Here is a 5,982-nt window from a genome sequence, read left to right as displayed (position 1 = left end):
GATAAAATGTCAATATTATCAAAGGAAAAGAAGTAATTTGTTAGAATATTTTTCAAATTCTACAGCCATATATACCCTTTCTTCCAGGCAAAATCTTCCAAAATACAAACACAAGAAAAATAACTATTTTGTTTATAAGTCACTTAGAAGAAAAAAACTGGAAAGAATGCAAAAAAAGGTATTAACATGAACCATAGATATTTTAGTCCACAGCATCTGTTTTATTTTGGTTATATAATGTTGAGAAAACTCTGATGCACTCTAATAGTGCATCTCATCGGGTAAAGGCTGTTTGGATTCATACTTTGCATTACAATCTTAAAATATTCCTCAGTTAAACAGAAACCTATATGTCCCAGTCAATAGTCACACAACTCTCAGTCTTTCTGTCTCTAACTCTCTCATACACAAACATACACACACAAGCACAAATTAACTTTCCAGCATATACTAATATGATCAGTGCTATTCCCCAATGTTTAAATCTATGGAACCTAAGGCATTTGCATGCTACATGTTTTGTTTCACACCTTTCTTAAGGTTTCAAATAGATTTGTAGTGAAATTAAAGTCTGATGTTGTAGGATTGTTGAGATACCTCCTCAACCCTCATTAAAATTCACAGGACAGAATGAAATGCTGTAGAAGACTGAAAGAGGAGGAGGTCAGTGTACATTGTAGTTACTGAAGGTTCTCAACGAGACAACAAACATTTCTTCATTGCGTGTTCTGTATAGATTTTCTGGTTGATCCCAGACTTCAAGGTTTCTTCTCTAGACCTCTATAAATATAGTTGTCTTTGCCTGGATTTACATTTTACCTTTAAATTAAAAGTGTAGCTATATTGGACAACCCTATTAAAAGTATAGAGGAAGAATCCGTGTGTCATCAACCGTATAATCTCCTCGAGGAAACTAAAAAGGGCATCTTACCTGGGCATGGTGGCACACATCTTTATTCTCAGCGTCCAGGAGATGAGTGAGCAGATCCCTGTTAGGTCGCTGTTAGTTGAAGGCCAGACTGGGCTCCATAAGTTAGTTCTAGGACAGCCAGGACTACATTGCAAAACTATCTCCATCTTTTAAAAAAAAAGTTAGGGGCTGGAGAGATGGCTCAGCGGTTAAGAGCATTGCCTGCTCTTCCAAAGGTCCTGAGTTCAATTCCCAGCAACCACATGGTGGCTCACAACCATCTGTAATGGGGTCTGGTGCCCTCTTCTGGCCTGAAGGCATACACACAGACAGACAATATTATGTATTGTATACATAATAAACAAATAAATAAATAAATAAATAAATAAATAAATAAATAAAGTTAAAGCCACCCTTTCCTCTAAGCAAATATAGCTCTGTTCTAGGCCACACTCCTATCCAAGGATAAAGCAGGCTAGACTTCAGTCCCCAGTTGACCTCAGTCAAATTTCCTTCCCAGTACAGCTGAAACAGACATAAATATGGTTAAGTGGAGGACCTTAGGAGATGTCTGGCCAAAGCACGGCATGATTTTCGTGAAGCAAAGGGAAATAGCTATGCAGGGTTGAAATGGGGTCAGATTATGGGCAACCTTAACATCAAAGCAGAGAAGAATTTAGCTTGTATTGAGTGGACATGCTGTTGTTGTTACAACTTCTTGAGCAGGGCAAGAAATCAAAGAGGTGATTTGGGAGAATAACACAAAGGAACAGGATAGAGGCAAATATTCGTTGGATGTATACATCGATGTATGAATGGATGGCTAGATTAGTAGACAGAGTCATGGTAAGTATACAGGATACATGGCCTTGAAAGTTCCAACAGCTCTGAGGGTAGAAGAGTGGGGAAAACTCAATGACCATCTTACTAGTTTCCCTAAGTAACAGTTACCAAAGTGCTGTGTAGGTATAGACACTAGGGATGTGTGCATTTGATACTCATGTAATTCATAACAGGAGCTTCTATTGGACAGATATTGCTACAGATCATGTCTAGAACTAAATCTTTAATCAAAATTCATCCACGATATCCTGGTTTTTTTCCCCTTGAGGAAATCCTTTCGCATATTTGTGTTTCATTGTTCTGTTTGTGAAACCATAGCAGACACTTCATAGAATGTAAGGAGACGACACACATAACATTCTTCATATAGTATCTGGTACCCAGGAAATGTTAATGAATATTCAGAGTATGATTGTAGATGTGCTTATTGTTAGAGACTTGACACCAACCATGTGATTCCCATCCACTGGAGGCACATTCTTCCATTTCACTAGTCAAGGAAGAAGAGTAAGTTTCAAGTCTCTCAAGTCATACCACATTTACTCTTGTTAAATGTTATGTACCAGGTTATTGCCATTTGTATACATTTTCTTTCTGTAAAGGAAACAACACATAGAATTTGAAATTGATAATTTAATTATATATCAAATTTAGTGGACCTTTTAGTTTTCATTACTTGTAAAATCTCCCATTTAAGACAAAAGGAAAGACTTGGGAGGAGTGGGGGAGGGGAAGGAACATGATCAAATATATTGTATAAAAATTAAAGAAAAAGGATCTTGTGTGTGTGTGTGTGTGTCTGTGTGTGTGTGTGTGTGTGTGTGTGTGTGTGTGAGAGAGAGAGAGAGAGAGAGAGAGAGAGAGAGAGAGAGAGAGAGAGAGAGAGAGAGAGAAAGAGAGTGTAATTTCATCCTCCAGTTTATAACACTATTCTTAGCCTGGGGGGGGGGATAAAAAAAGACACTTCCTCTTCCCTTGTTTGTCCAGCTTTTCTCACATTCTGCTGCTAAAGAGACTGACAAGTGAAGGTGCCAGCTCTTTTAGAAAGAATACCTGCTTGCTTCATACTGGCCTGGGGCCGCTTATTCTGGATGAGCCATTGAAGAGCCATATGACTTTCAGTTGCTATTTACTTGGAAGAGAATGAGAGGAAGGATTTATATCAAGTTACCAGTCCCTTCCCTGAGCCTGTCCTGTCCTGCCTGAGCTGTCCTCTTTCTATTTTTCATGTCCACTACTAACTGCCACACACTTCTTCTTAGATTCATAACAGAATCTTAGAACATTTGGAAGCTCAAGCCTTCGATAAGTATTAAGGCTCTTATGGAAGTTTATATGCCCAGAGAGAAACAGCCAATCTATGAGGTTACTTCCCCTCATAATTGCCATCCCTTCACCTAGGATAAGATACATTACACTACACAGCAAACCACTCTCCATAGTATAGTTGTGTGAAACAACCAAGGATCATTTCTGGTTTGTATGTACAACCTGCACGTCATGGTCACTGGGAAGACAGTACCTGTTCCTCAGTTTAGGACCCAACTGGAGTGCTCATAATCTGGCATACTGCTTATTGTGGCAAGACAAAGGGAGCTCCTGGAGATCTTTTACTGTGTTACTACTTAAGTATTATTTATAGCTGGGATGTATATCACTTTTTCTCATATGTATTGGTCAGCCATGGTGGGGATCAAGAAATAAAGTCCTAGCATGTGTCTTGAAGACGGAGTGCTAGAAATATCCAGGAAACAGCACTAATGACCTTCCCACAGTGTTGTTTAATTTACCCCGTAGAAAGATCATTGGTCTGCCTGGAAACATTTTTTCTGGGCCCTTGCCTCTGCCGAAGTTAAATAATTTTATCCATTTGATAACTTTTGTGTATACTGCGGATTTTGCTGTTTAGTGCCATGTATTCTTTGTTTTTTTCTCAACTTGAATTCCTTCTACCATTTGGTGTCCTGGCTCATGTGCCTCCCAATGATAAATCGCTTAGAAAATTCAGTGTCAAAGAAGTAGGCTCCCTTTGACTCTCACTTCCCTCCTTCTGTTTACTGCTGTGGTAAAGGAATAACTATTATTCTGTGATCCTTTGACCATAAAGATAGGATTAAATGATTTGCCCAAAGGTATGTAACTAATTGGTCCTGCAGTAGAGGAACCTGAACTGGAACTCAAGATTTCTGACTCTTTGTCTGTTTTCCTTATAATGTGCCAGGTCCTCCTATAAAGAAAGTTGTCTAACTTGCTGTGATTTACTCCCAAAGACAAGTGGCAGCAACAGAATCTGACCCTCTAATCTTGAACAGAAGAAAATTTACATCTGAATGTCTCTTTTTTTTTAAGTATTTCGATGAATTCCATGTCATAAGATCAGATTCCCAGAATTCCTATGTCAATAAACCTGTGCTCTTTCTTGAAGCAAACAAATAACTGACCTCATGTGGATCAGCCACAGGATCCAGACTTTTACTAAGACTAAAACAAGAATCCACACAGCCCTTCCCGCATTTCCATTGAAAACAAGTCATTGGTCTATGGTATTATTCTAGGTTAGTTTCTTCCTATTATTTAGGATGTCAAATAATCATCAGGAGTAAAAATTGTAAATACAGTCAGTAAACTTTTGAAAGCATTATATAAACATCACTGTACTGTCATCCTGTCTCTATTTGGAGTCATGCTTATTGTGACATGCTGTTGTATACATCATAAAGTTCTTCAAAGATGCCACTTACCTTAAGCAATTTGTCTCTTGATCATGGCTTAAGAAAAAGGCCCAGCTTATAGACTTTTGCCATAAATTATAGATGATGAAGGAGATGTCTCTTCTGTAAAGACATGTTTTAATACACAGTAACAGTATTCTTATGAGACCATGTGCCAAGGGTGGTCCAGGATATGTGAAGGAATAGTTTGAGAAACCTCAGTCCAAAATCCAATATCTAGGATATTCCAGAGTCTAAATTATTTTGTGTGGCAGCATGAACAAAATGAGTAGAAAATTCTAAACCATGAAACTTGGTTTCATATATAAAATTTAAAAAAAAAATATTTTTTTAAAATTGCCTTCAGGTTATGAATATAAGGTGTATAGGAATGATACATGAGTTTGGTGTTTAGACTTGAGTGCCATCCGAAGACATTTCATTATATACACATAAATATTCTATCCCAGCCCATCAAAAGAAAAACCCTGAATACTTCTTTGCTAAGCATTTCTAAAGAGTCATTCAGTCTGTATTGCATCTCTGCCTTCCTCGGGAAGTAGAGAAGGAATTTGATTTTTATATAATTAAATGTTATAATTGTATAATGTCATAAAGAAAGAGTTCAAATTTTGCTCTAATACTTTCCCAAGACTAATAATCCCTGTGGTACCAGGTGATATTGTTACTCTCTACACAGATACTGTTATTACATGTTAATCACAAGGCCATCGGTACAATGTCAGTTTTGTTTATGACGGGTGTGTGGTAATGGAGATCTCGTTCCTATTTTCTAACATAGTCATTTATTATATCCACTTAGTAATAAATTAGCTTTTTTCTTAGGGAAAATTTCATACAAAAGCAGAGAGAAGAGTGCCATATAATTCCATGTTCCTATCACTGATCTTGAATAATTTTCAGCTTTCTGCCTATCTGCTTTGACCTTTGTGAACATTATCATAATCATTTGCATTTCGTGGCCATGGCTTGTCTTTCTGTGCCCTTTTACTTTTATGCAGTAACTATAGGTTTAAATGTTAGGCTCTTACATAATGGAGGGAAATTTTTCCAAGCCATTTAAAAATAGTCTTCAAAGTAGGCACATCATTAGAATAGCTGGATTACGGATGCTATAAGCAATTTCCTACGATAAACTTAGATGTGAGTGAGCTAGCATTGCTCCATTAGACCTACTTATTGTAACAAATCATTTAAGACCTAGAAAAATATTCTTGATTCTTATTACTAGAATTTCACATGTAGGTGTCAGCGCTGTGTTCATGGGGATCTGCAGGTTCTTAACTTTAAGAAACATTCTTGTAATATCAAATTAATATTACACACATAACACAAACACAAGGAGAGAGACAGAGAGAGAGAGAAATGAATGAGTTAAAAGAATAGACTAAATAGTATTAGCGTTGGTTAATATTTGTCTATTCATTAATCTTCCTAAGAGCGCTTCACTACAGAAGGCTCCCACATATGTTCTTTGCCATTTATCACTGTCTAAAA

The sequence above is a fragment of the Arvicola amphibius genome, chromosome X (genome assembly GCF_903992535.2).
Source record: "Arvicola amphibius chromosome X, mArvAmp1.2, whole genome shotgun sequence".
NCBI classification, from domain to species: domain Eukaryota; kingdom Metazoa; phylum Chordata; class Mammalia; order Rodentia; family Cricetidae; genus Arvicola; species Arvicola amphibius.
This window is presented reverse-complemented; position numbering follows the sequence as displayed.